Raw genomic sequence first — 12,806 nt, 5'->3', positions numbered from 1 at the left:
GAGCTTCTAGATTTGGGGATGGGTGGCCTGAGTAAGCTTGGGTGGTTGGGGACTAGGAGGAGAGTTGATAGATTTTTTTTTTTTTCATTTAAAAAAAATGTTAAATAGTGATTTTAATATCTTAAAACTTATTTTAAAAAGTAGATAACTTTTTATTAATTTTTTTGTCCAGATGTAAGTCCACCTCATTAAAAATGGAATCCACATTTGCCACGTCAGCATTTAACAGATTCACTAACGGTTTGGCTAATAGAGGGGGCAATTTGTAGGGTTTTCGTGACACTGAAAATCGGGTATAAACTTGTAAATGACTTTATAGGTTGGGGAGTTTTATGTAGTTTGTCCTATAATTTTTCTTGGAGTTAACTTCTAAAATTCATAATAAATAAATTAAAAATTCTCTTCTTCTTCTTATCATCTTCTTCTCTTCCGTTTGTCTCCAAGTAAATGTATGTATTTATTTGGCTAATAAAAAATGTATTTAGAACCAAAACTTCAGAAAATGATTGAATCAATGCACAAGTATAATTTCCTCCTCTAACCCAAAAAAAATTATTTCACATAATTTTAATTCTTCAAAAATTGTCACAAATTTAGACGTAGTCTATAGAACAAAAATTCAATAAAACGATCTACATTAATACATATATATATATATATATTCATTCATTACAATTCATAAAGTTAAAGAGAAAAATATTACACCACTCTGTCCACGAGGTAGATGAAGTGTAATCGAATTCTTGCAAGTTTGTTGATAATGGCCAGTTGAACCACCTCTTGAACACCTATGAATTGATGGTTCTTCCCCTTGTGATGGGATTCTCTTTTCTTTATGCCGAATGGCGGATCCATGAATTTTTATAGGGGTAGGCTATTATTTTTATTTGTATTTTTTAGAGAGGAGATATATTATAAGCCTTTTTTCTCTTGAAACAAAAATGTAAATAAAATTTTATAAATTAAACAAAGCCACAATACGAGCAAATATAACACAAAGAAATGCAAAATATAAATAAATACCAACAATCTCGAAAAAACGTTCTTGTACAAAACCATCCTGATCAACAAATCTTAAAACAATGGTCATTTGCTCTCTATTAGATTGCATCTTTTGCTTCATCAACAAGAATGCAATAAGTTGATTTCCTAAAAATACTAGACACCAAAAATCATATATGCTAATTAATAATTCAAGTTGCAAAAATAAAACATATATCAACAATCTCCAAAAGTTTTCAATCAACCCCTAAATCATAAAAACTTAACAACAACAATTGAAATTGGAAATTGAATATATATATATATATATATTTTTTTAAAGAGAAAAACTTACCAAGATTGAAGAACCCACTCAAGATAGGTTCGTACAATTTTTTAGAGGAGGAGAGCTATTTCCTCTAGGCTCTCAAGATTCAAATATGGCATTTTGGGTGGCTAGAAGAATTTTTTTTGTTTTTGCTCTGTGTGGGTGTAGCCCAATATCAATACGATTAGAATAGGTCAAGTTGGTAAGCCTTAGCGTGAGTCTTGCTTCTAATCAAATTTATATAGGTTTGGATTGGATTGACGTTTATTATTTCCTATATGCTTCAAGAGTGGGCTTATTTTAAATAGAGGACTGAGCTATTATTTACTTTATTCAGATTGGGCTATTATTAATTTATTTAAAAAAAGAAGAAAAACAATGCATCTGTGGGCTATATTTATTTGGTGCAATGGGCTAATATTTATTTGAGTAGAAATAAACCTATAATAATACGACCATGTTTAATATTTCATAAATGTTCCCCTAGGCTAGAGCCCACTCCAACCTAGCCTTGGATCCGCCTTTGTTTGTGCTTGTCGTGCCTTCTTCGTGTAATTGGTGGTAGCACAATTCTATCTTGTACATCATTAGGCACCACCCAATCTGTTTGATCCCCAAATGGCCATATAAGTTCTGCATACGTAATTAACAATGAGTTTGTAGTATAATATTTTGAACACTTTGGGTAACATGAAATTTTCGATGCCTTCATGCAGCACAAGCATGTGCACATGGTAGTTGGTCAAGATCAAATTTTGGGCATGTGCAACACTTCCCCTCTAAATTTACAATTTCAACACAACTTCCATCATCTACATGAAATGAGTATGCCTCAATAGGAGAAACCTACATATTCAAGAAAAATGAAATACATTATAAATACTCCCCAACCATTTTATTGAAATCATTTCAACAAATCTGTTCCTTGAACAAAAGAATAAACGAAATTGAATAAATTTTTTTTTTAATTGAATGATATGCCCATTAATATTACTAACTTTTCTTTCTCATTTGGTAGCCTTGTTTGTAGCCAAGGATCCCAAAGACAAGTTCCAAGTATGTTTTATTTCTTTAAAATTAAATACTTGCAACAATGAAAAAAAGAGGTAATGAATTCAAAATACGTGCAATGATAATACTTTTTGGTTATTTTCTCGCACCAACTTGTCAGCTCATTCCGTCAAATGTAAATCCATTTTGGCTGCCTCAGTTCAACGCTTATGAACCCAATTTTGAAGTATATTCATTCTTAAATACTATGGTTATTTGTTGTCATTAGGTTGTATTGCTTCCCATTAAAGTACGCACGAGCCCACTTTTCGTATCCAGCTGGGTGAAGATAATTAACCCCGTGAGGTTCAACATTAAATATTTGCACCATATGATGATTAAATTCTGGAACACAATATGTCTTAGCAGTTCTAAAATAACTGGCCTATAACAATGTGAAATCCTCTAATGCAAAGTCCAAGAGAAAAAAAATATACATAAAATGATTATTACTGTCAGTTTCAATGTGTGTTATTGTACCAAGATCTTTGGCTTCTAGCATAGCACAATATGATGGGAGTCTCATGTACGATTCCTTTTGTGATCCCCTAACCAACTCCAATGCATGTTCCCTAGCTCTCCAAGCCTTCACATAACTTATAAGGACACCCATGTCTTTCCGCATATCCTCTATGATGTCATGGGGTCCATGTACTCGTGATACACCCTTGTAATTTGACTTTATACACTAACCAATAAGATAACTACTTGCCTATCGATGATGGCGATGATAACATCCAATAAGCAAGTGTGTTTAGTAACATATTTTTCTGACCATGAAATATGAGAATTTTCATACCTTTGATGCAAGCAGTTTCCACATGCATCCGTCATCCACACAACTAACTTCAAATCTTTCTTTATTAGATCTCCTCACTTTGTACTCAAAATTTTTCTTCATAGCATTGATACCCAACTCTGTTTTTAAATCCTCCTTAGTCTCATACACCTGACCTACAATTATATCTCCACTTGAATTGCGTAGCTCTGCCATGTCTGATCCATGTAGAATGTTTTTATCATCTTTTGGGGCAGTTGGATTGTTAGAGTTAGGCTCATCACATTGCACATTGATAGTTGGCACTTCGTCACATCTCATGTTTTCATCGAAGGCAACATTATCTTGAAAAACATTATCACCCTCTACATGTGGCATATCCTCAAATTGCATGTTCGCAAAACACAACTCATCTACATGTATTGTATTATTTTCCACTTCATATTCTGAGTCCTCAAATTTTTTGATTCCCAAGTCATCTTCTGAATCCTTATCTTGCTCATAATCTTCTAAATCACCTTGAGTACCCAAGTTGAGGTTCATTGGCATTGGTTCAAACTCAACCAGTGGCGTTTGTTGATTGCTTCCACTTCCGTAAGAAAATACTTCACGTTTCACTATAATGCACAATGGAATCTTGTAAGACTTTGAAAGGCTTTCAAAAATAAAAGCTTTTATATCATCATCATCGACTATCTCTGTGGGCCATGCACTTTTCATTGCATCATATATAACTTTCACAGTTACCTCATACTCATTTCGGTCCACATTGGCAATGTCATACACTTTATTCCAGAGTTCCTCAAATGTAATTTTTTCTGAAACAAGTAGTCCTTTACTTTTGCAATTTTTATACGTTGAGTGAGCCCACCATCCACCATAGTTAATAAAAATTGTCAAACTAGACATTTGCCTGAAAATGTAAGCCAAAAATATTAATTAAAAAATAACCTTACAGACCAAAAATTGATGATGAAGCCAAAAACATTAGTTATGGAACAAAGTAGAAATTAATACAGCTTTTAAACTATGGAACAATAGGCAAGTCGGAGGCGTTTGATTCCCCTCGAACTATTGAAAGGTTAAAGATGAATATGTTAGTAGTTACATAGAGACACAAAAATACACTTCAAAAAATTCTACATCTACAAAATAATTCACTGGCATGAATAAATGGAAGTTCCAGCATACATGTGTCTATTACATATGGGTATGTTTTTGTATTTGTAGTCTGAACAAAGTCAGAGAGAACAAAAAGGAGGAAAAGAAGGCATTACTTAAACGAGCTTTCATGATACCACCAGAGGCCAAAGTATTGCTCAGCATGGATGTAACATCCCCACCCAATTTAAGGGTTTATTTAATTATTTAATTATGAAATTTACATTTTTGCCCTTAGGGGAAAGGGTAGTTTAGTCCCTTTTTGTTTGGGTAGTGTTTGGGCCAAAATTCTACACGCTTAGCGCAGCGCTGGAGGCTCAGAACGACAAAGCAATCTAAGGATCCAAGTAGTTTGGACTTTTCCGTTTAATTGGAATCAAAAGCCCAAAATCGAGAAAGCCCAGCCCAGGATCTGTCAATCTATGAGAATAAACTTGGGCCTTGGAAACAAAGACCCAAGATTGGAAGAAGGCCTAGTGCATGTGATTTGCTCGGCCTATAGTCCCAAAACTCAACCTGGGCTTGGCGTGATCAAATGAAAAATAGAGAACAACCCAAAATTAAAAGAAACCCACATGACTACCTAACTTTGAAAAGTCAGCAATTTCAACTAGTCACATGAGAATTGATAGGGAATTAATGAAACCATGTCTTAATAGGAAGACTTCTCTGAATATTTCCAGACAAAAAGATCAAAATCCTTTTCTATATTCAAAAAAATATTGCATGAATCATTTCCAAGGGATAAGCATGCTACATTTTCTAAGGAGATAATTAGGGAGCAATGGAGTTGTTCAAACAGGAAAAGCAAACTGACCATCATAGGTAGATTGTACCTTTCCTTCTTCACAAGGAAAAACAGAGAGCAAAAGGAGTTGATTTTCTTTTCTGGGAAAAGCAAGGAAAAGACCACCATAAGAATTGACTGTTGATAGGTTCTTCTTTGCCAGAATAGATAAACTCCCTTTTTCTTGGCATTTAAAATAAAAGATCTTATTTTTAGAAAATCTGCCGCCCATTATTTTAAAGATTAGAAATCCCACTCTAGCATTTCCTATAAATATAAGAAAGGGTGAACAGATCAAAGGGACAACAGAAAAAAATCAATAAAAAATAAAAACTCAAAATGATCACTTGATCTCAAAAGCCTTCAAAACACTGAAGCAACCAAAAGTTCATTGAACCACAGAAAAAGTCAGTCATAATTCAGAATCTCTAGCTTCAGTTCAGTTTCAAAGAAATAGTTATTCAAAGCGAGATTTCTCTCATTACAAATTTGGTTCAGCACAAACCAAATCAAGCAGAGTCCGAGTTTTTACAAATTTGAAAACCTCAACAAATTTGTGGAAAGCCCGATTAAGCAGAGCATGTACTACATGCAGATTCCAGAATCACCAAATCCAACCACTTCTGCCCCTTCCAAATTGAAGAGGCTCCAATTCTGCCCGTAGATTAAACCTTTGCCACACTTGAACGTTGGTATCGATTTATAGCTGAAACTTGACAGTTGAAGGTGTTGATAGTCCAATACAGCATAGACATATCCAGTCCAGTCCGGATCAAAAGCATTTATCTAGGTGGAAATTGAAGTCCAACGCTCTTTTTCTCTTTTTAGAGTTGGTCTTTCCTTTTTGAGTTTTGTAAACGGCTTCTGCTGAAAACAATTCACTTTCTTATCATTCATTATGGCCAAAACTACCAATTTTTATATGTGAAAATTTTTGAAGTCCTCACCAGTCTGAGGCAAGAAAAAAACTTACATAGGAGATATTCATCACCCAAATTTACAATCGCTTGTTTAGAAATTAGTAACTTAGGGGGCAAGTTATCCATTTTTAAAGAGGTCTGCTAGGGTTTTTACTACTAGCAGTGACATGCTCATACACAAAAGAAAGTTGACTTGTTGGCCACAAATGGTTTTCAAGTCAATGGGAAACTTTACCCTACCATCACAAGAACAAATCTAAAACGGGTGAACAAGTAGGAATTTGGAAAGTGAGTAGCACCCTTACGTAGAGCTTGCCGATACGAGTGCTGTGGCTGGCACGCTCAATTCGAGTTGTAACGAATGAGAAAAGGTCTGAAAGTGAAAAAGACGTGTCAGGGAACTCTGAAATTGTCCAAAAGCTTAAATACCAAACTCTCTCTCTCTCTCTCTCTCTCTCTCTCTCTCTCTCTCTCTCTCCGCATGAGTCCGGTATCTCTCTTCCTCCTTGCACGGATCGCTCAACTTCCCGACAAGGAACCGGTCGTCCGCCACCGGCGGCAACTCATTGGTTAGAAAATGACGCCTGGGGCTGCCGAACTCATCTGGTAACTTTTTAGCTACGACAACCACTCACAAAGCTCGGTTGTTTTAGAATTTTCCGGCGTCGTTTCCTCCTTCTCCGGTGGCCAAATCCGTCGATCCATGTATGATTTTTCATCTACTCAACATGCTCTAGGTGATGGTATGGTTGGTTAGGATCAATATGGAGTGTTTAGAGTTCGATCTAATACCCAGGTTTTTCTCCAACTAAGAGGTGCTTTTTCAACTAGCACCGACCACTTTTTGGCAGGGGAAAAGACCAAAACACGTTCCCCTAGGTGTGGTGGTTCTATTGGTATAGGTATTGGCCAGTGATTTGGAGTTTTTTTTATCGCCAAAATTTACTCAAGCCACACACCACTGCCACTTTTTGGTGGCGCGTGAGCCAATTTTTGGTGGTTCATTGAGTTCCAAAATACTCCCCATGTTGTCCCAGCACAATGGTATGCTCCGATTAGAAAATGGGTACTGTTTGACTATCGACCGGATTTACGATATCAGGCGATATCCGGGTTCAATAGATTCGACCGTCGGATCGGTCCCATTTGAAACATGCGGTTCCTAATACCTCTAGGATTGTGTAGGAATTTGTGGATTGAGAATTGGAGTCTTAGGTACTCTGAATAAATGAGTTTAGGGTTATGTAAAACGGTTAATCTCTGATCGTGCTATCGAGGGCGATCCAACCGCTCAATCGAGACCAAACACTCAGAACTTGTTAAGTATATATTGTGGGACTTATAGAAACTTACGGATCAGTAATTAGAGGTCGTGGGCCCCACGGGCCTAATTAACCAGGTTCCGCGATTGAGGTCAAACTGATGTCGGATCATGATGAAACTCCGAGATGAGTTTAACTTCTTAATAAGGGCTAATAGGAATCGTTGGATAGCAAACTGGAGGTCGTGGATCGTGCGTGCCCAGTTGACTTGGATAGTGGGCCATGTCGGCTTGGCTGAGGTCATTTAGTATGTTGTGTTTTCAAATTCATTTATGCATGCAATTCAATGTTTGGAAAAAACAACGGTTATTAGATTATGGAAAGTATGGTCTAATCGGATTATGGATTAGTGAGACTGTATGCATATTTGATGTTGGTTTTGACAGTATCATATGATCTTACTAGTATTGATTGCTGAAGATAAGGCATATGATTTTGAATATGAATTTGGAAATTAATTTTTTTGGGTTAAAGAGGTTATGAAAAGGTGTTATTAGATTGGTTTCGGCTTTTATAGTGTGACATGAGGATTTCAGAGAATATATAGTCATTATTATTATCGGTATGGATGATAAGCTTATGAGTTTGTGAATTGTACCATCATATGTACCTTCGCTGGTTCAATATGGATGATAACCACACGTGCGTTGAGGGATTTTCTGACGTGTGAGATTTTGATGACCTAGGCACCCTTGGTGGGGTGTGTCGTAGGCCTTGACTGGCATTCCGCACGGGTAAGACTTGTTTCAGCCACACGTGTATTGAGGATTCTACCATGCGTGTCTAGGGAGCAATAGTCCCCTGGTTGGATTGCTCATTCCCTAGCCACATGAGTATTGAGAATTCTGCCATATGGTCTAGTTAAAACAATCCCTGTATTGGATTGTTTTCCCTTGGTACATGATGATGGTGTGGGTTGTGTAATATAGATATATACATATATAGATAATGGGTATAAGATTAGGAGAAGGAAAGGGTGAGTGTTATATGTGATATAAATTTGGTTATGGGGATAGTGCGAATTGATACTTGTTTTGATATTGAATGACATTACTGTCTATGCAAGCTTGGAATTCAATTCTGGTTGTGGAAAAAGGGATGTTTGGATACTGGTATTGGATTATTTAGATATTGGATATTATTATAAATTTCTTTCGTGTACATATGGGTTTATTATATTTATTAAGTAAATGAATAATGTTTATTGGTTTATTGGAAATTTAGTTGTGGGTTGAGTTTTTATTATATAATTATATGACCTTGTGTTTTGGGATTTGGGATAGTGGTTTTGAGTTCCAGCCGCACGGGCATTGAGAATTTTCGTCATGCGTGTTTGGGGATTTAGTTTCAACCACATGGGTGTCGAGGATTCCGTCGTGTGTGTTTAGGAAATGTGTATATGTAAAGATAAAGATATAATGGGATCAACGGTGGGAGAAAGTCAGTATGAGTTTTATATTGTTATTTACGGTGGGATTTTCTTAAGTTTGTGCAATGAGACTACTCTGCACAGGCATTAGTATCTTTAAGCAAAGTTTGATTTGAAACTTGGTTTAGACTAATTTATTGGATTGTATGCGAATAATATCATTACTGAAAGAACTACGTGTGGCTTGATCCCTCAATAAGGATAGGTAACCTAGGTTAACCTAGGTGCAGCCACGGAATAAACTATGTGAGTTGTGCTTGAATTGAATCAAATATATTATTGAATCTGTTAATGGTTGTTGATCCTAAACTCGAAGTGGTTTGTGAATAAGGTTTAGAATTCTTTTTGTTTTGGTGGGCCTGAAGCCCGATTGAGGTTTGAATTATATGTATAACGAAGTTTGAGCCACTTTAGAATTTCTTTTGATAGTGGTTGGAGTGTAGACCTTGCATACAGGAACTTGGTGAATTTGTTATGGACGTATGTAGGTACGTATATTAAAGGGTGACATTTAAAGGTCGGAGGTCTATGTCGTAGTTGTATGTGATATTTCTTGTGCATGCTGAAGTTTGGGAAGATTAAATATGTTTTTTATAAAGGTGTAAATCTAGAAAATGTTCAGTTTTTAGGGGAGACTCTGCCGAAATTTTGGTAGATGTCTTGCCCTTTTTTTCTCAATTATGCTGAGTGGAGGGTTAATTTAGTTAGTGCGCTCGGTATCCTTTGGATGTCGGAAGGGAAACAAGATTTGACACGGATTTCAAGGGGGATTCAAGTCAGGTCATGTCAATGGAAACTTCCAAATCCACATTCAACCGCAAATATGATTCCTCTTTTAGAGATGACAACTTCTTCTCTCTTTTTTTTTTTTTCTTAAATTGTAACCTCCACTATGACTACCTTAAATACTAAGGCCATCCCCAATGGGGGCTCTATTTAGGGCTCAACCACCACAAGGCTCCAATATATACAAACTCTCTTTAAAAAGGCATCCCCAATGGTGCAAATTTAGGGCTCTAATTTCACACATTTGCATGCCTTCTTTGCTTAGTAATTTTGTTTAGCTTCTCTCTATTTTGAGTCTCTTACCTATGTTTGTGTGTTTTGTAGGTTAAGGCAGCAAGAGATCACATTTGATGCAATCCATGCTTGTTAAGGGCTGATTGGGATAAGAGGAATATGGGCTTAAAGACAAACCCAATTTGGGCAACACTCCTTGTCAGTCCAGTTTCGTAGGTCATTTTGGACGCCCCATTTCAGCAACTTACACAGGTCGGATGAGGAGACATCCTTGATAGAAGTTGTTCCAATGGGTGTCTATTATAACATATCCAAATTTTAGCCCAATTGGATAAATCTGGACCCCTCAGAACGTCAAAGACTGAACCATGGTCACAAAATGTCATGATTGGCTGCCATCACATCTACATCCCTAGAGCCATGTGCTCAGCATGGGAAGCCATACATGGGAGTCAAATCAGCTCAGGAACTCAGAAAGATGAACAAAAGTCAAGCTTTCCATAAAGAAACCATACCAAAGCATGTATTTGGAAGCTGGAGCAGTTGGCAAGTATGGCAGCTGGAGCAAGTGGCAAGCATGGGCAGAAGGGAGCAGTTGGGAGCAGCTAAGAGAGGTGTGCTTCACCAGCCAAAGGGGAGGACGAAATTTCTCTCTATAAATAGAGAGCTGCTCACTCATTCAAGGGGATAGGCAGACACACACATTCACTTCATCCATTACTCTCAAACACACATTCAGATTCACCACAAAGTGAGAAGAGAGCTGGAGCTGTCCTGGGAATTCCTTGCTGCCATCATCTAGTTCTTCTCCTCTCTTTATCCTATCTATGTATTTCTTATTTTCTGTACTCATAGTTATGTCTAACTAATCCATTTACTTAGGGCTTAGGATGAAGCCCTAGTCATGAATATTCAATGTTATGATGATTTTATAGTTAATTGATTTCCTTGCTTTCATTACCAAGTTGTTAATCTCTAGTTTATTATGTGCTTGATGTATGTTTTCTTGGAGTAGCTAACTAAGATTTTATGCATCTAGCACAGGTTGGGAAGGGGTTTAGATTCACCAATTCTACTCTCCTTTCACAAGCAACACATGAATGGCCTAAGAATCATTCAAGGGGTTAATAACCATAGGTTGACTAGGACAGATACCATGTTCTAGGACTTGTGTGATTATCATATTCTCAAGGAGCTTAATGACTCTTGTATGCTTTATTCTAAGTAGATACCATGCTTAGGTTGCATATTAGAGATCACGTGTTGTGTAGATACCATGCATAATCACATGCCTTAGGAGAATCATGCATCCACTTTGCACCTAGATACCATAGGCTTGTATGCGATAATCTATTGTTGATGAAGCTTGAGTCAATTTCTATGCATTCATAACTTGGATAGGAAGACTAGTGGTAGATTCCAAGGCTCTAACACCTCTCAATCTTTGTTTCACAACTTTTTGATTGCTGCCAGTGTTTACTTTCGAGCACTTTCATTTCACGTTCTTCTTTTCATTTCAACAACAAAACCCCCCATTTCGAGTGTGTGTGTGGTGCTAGGATTCTGTCCTAGACCTTAAGTAATTAGCAAGAGGCATTGTTGAATTCGACCTTAAGTTTTGGCGCCGTTGCGGAACCGTAACGTTGGTGCTATAGTTAGATTACTTTGATTGTTTTGTTTTTGTTTGTTTCATTTGTTTCTTTTCGTTGGTTTTTCTTTTAGTATTCAGTTTTTGTATTTAGTTATTATCTCCATTGAAAGCACTGAATTGAGTTCCTTGGTGTGTGCATGTCCGAATCGACCAGAGCAAAGTTCACCTGAGCCACTTTCACCAAGAACCGCTGCTTACGTGCTGGTTTGAGGAGGAATTATAGTTCTTCAAGCGCTGATTCTAAAAGTTCCGAATCTGAAGGTTCAAGCACGATGGCAGAGATTCGAACAACAATAATGTTGAAGGAGGTGGTGCACTTGTTTCCCAACCTCGGAAACCCCTGCGTGAGTTTTCCATTCCCAAAGTCACCGATCAACCTTCGTGCATCGTCTATCCTCAACTCACAGTTGACAGGTTTGAGCTTAAAAGTGGTATGATTCATCTTCTTCCAACTTATTATGGTAATACCACTGAGGATCCTTACATGCATATTAAGCAATTCTTTGAAATATGTGCTACAATCAAAATTCATGGCCTTGATGATGAGCAGATTAAGATGAGGCTATTCCCATTCAGTTTAAAAGATAAAGCTAAGTCTTGGTTATACTCTTTGCCTAATGCTTCAATTCATGCTTGGGAAGAGCTTTCTAATAAGTTTTTGCAGAAATTCTTTCCGGCTCAAAAGACTAACAAGATTAGAAAGGAAATCCTTGGTTTCACACAAAAGGAAGGAGAAGCTTTTCATGAATGTTGGGAGAGGTACAAGGAGATGATAAGTTCTTGCCCACACCACAACATAGAGAGTTGGATGCAAATGCAATCTTTCTATGAAGGTTTGCTTGATTCCGAAAGGATGATGGTAGATGCAACAAGTGGAGAAGGACTGATGAACAAAACAGCAGAGGAGGCTTTTACTCTCTTTGAATCCTTGAGTGCTAACTCTCAACAATGGAGCCACAATAAAGAAAGGAGCTCCTATGAAAGCTGTGGTCTCGAGGTAAGTACTAATAATGAGATTGCTGCAAAACTTGATGTTATGTGTTCTTTGCTTCAACAGGCAGTGATGGCCCTCTAGGAAACAAAGTAGAAGTTCAAGACCAATCTTTGCAGAGCACATGCTAGAACAAGCAAATGCCCTTCGAGCAAGGAATCCTAATAACGATCCTTACTCAAACACGTACAATCCGGGGTGGAGAAATCATCCTAATTTCAAGTGGAGCAATAACTCAAATGTTCAACAATCTCAAGGACCTCCCCCAGGATTTCAAATACAACAAAGGCAATTCCAACATGCTCCCCAACAAGTGCAAGAGCAAAGGGGTGATCAAATGGGAGAATTGCAAGACATGTTCAAGAAGTTCATGGGGCAACAGATGCAA

At 37.2% G+C, this 12,806-nt stretch overlaps 1 non-coding gene across 1 annotated transcript; it reads right to left on the bottom strand.

Moving 5' to 3' along the window:
* Positions 1 to 12,118: 12,118 nt before the first annotated feature.
* On the bottom strand, positions 12,119 to 12,225 carry LOC148914945 (small nucleolar RNA R71). The gene has a single exon (XR_016123033.1). It is a non-coding gene; the product is annotated as a small nucleolar RNA R71 (small nucleolar RNA).
* Between the last annotated feature and the right edge of the window lie 581 nt (positions 12,226 to 12,806).

The sequence above is a fragment of the Prunus mume genome, linkage group LG8, assembly GCF_029339155.1.
Source record: "Prunus mume cultivar Tortuosa linkage group LG8, ASM2933915v1, whole genome shotgun sequence".
NCBI lineage: Eukaryota > Viridiplantae > Streptophyta > Magnoliopsida > Rosales > Rosaceae > Prunus > Prunus mume.
This window is presented reverse-complemented; position numbering and strand designations above follow the sequence as displayed.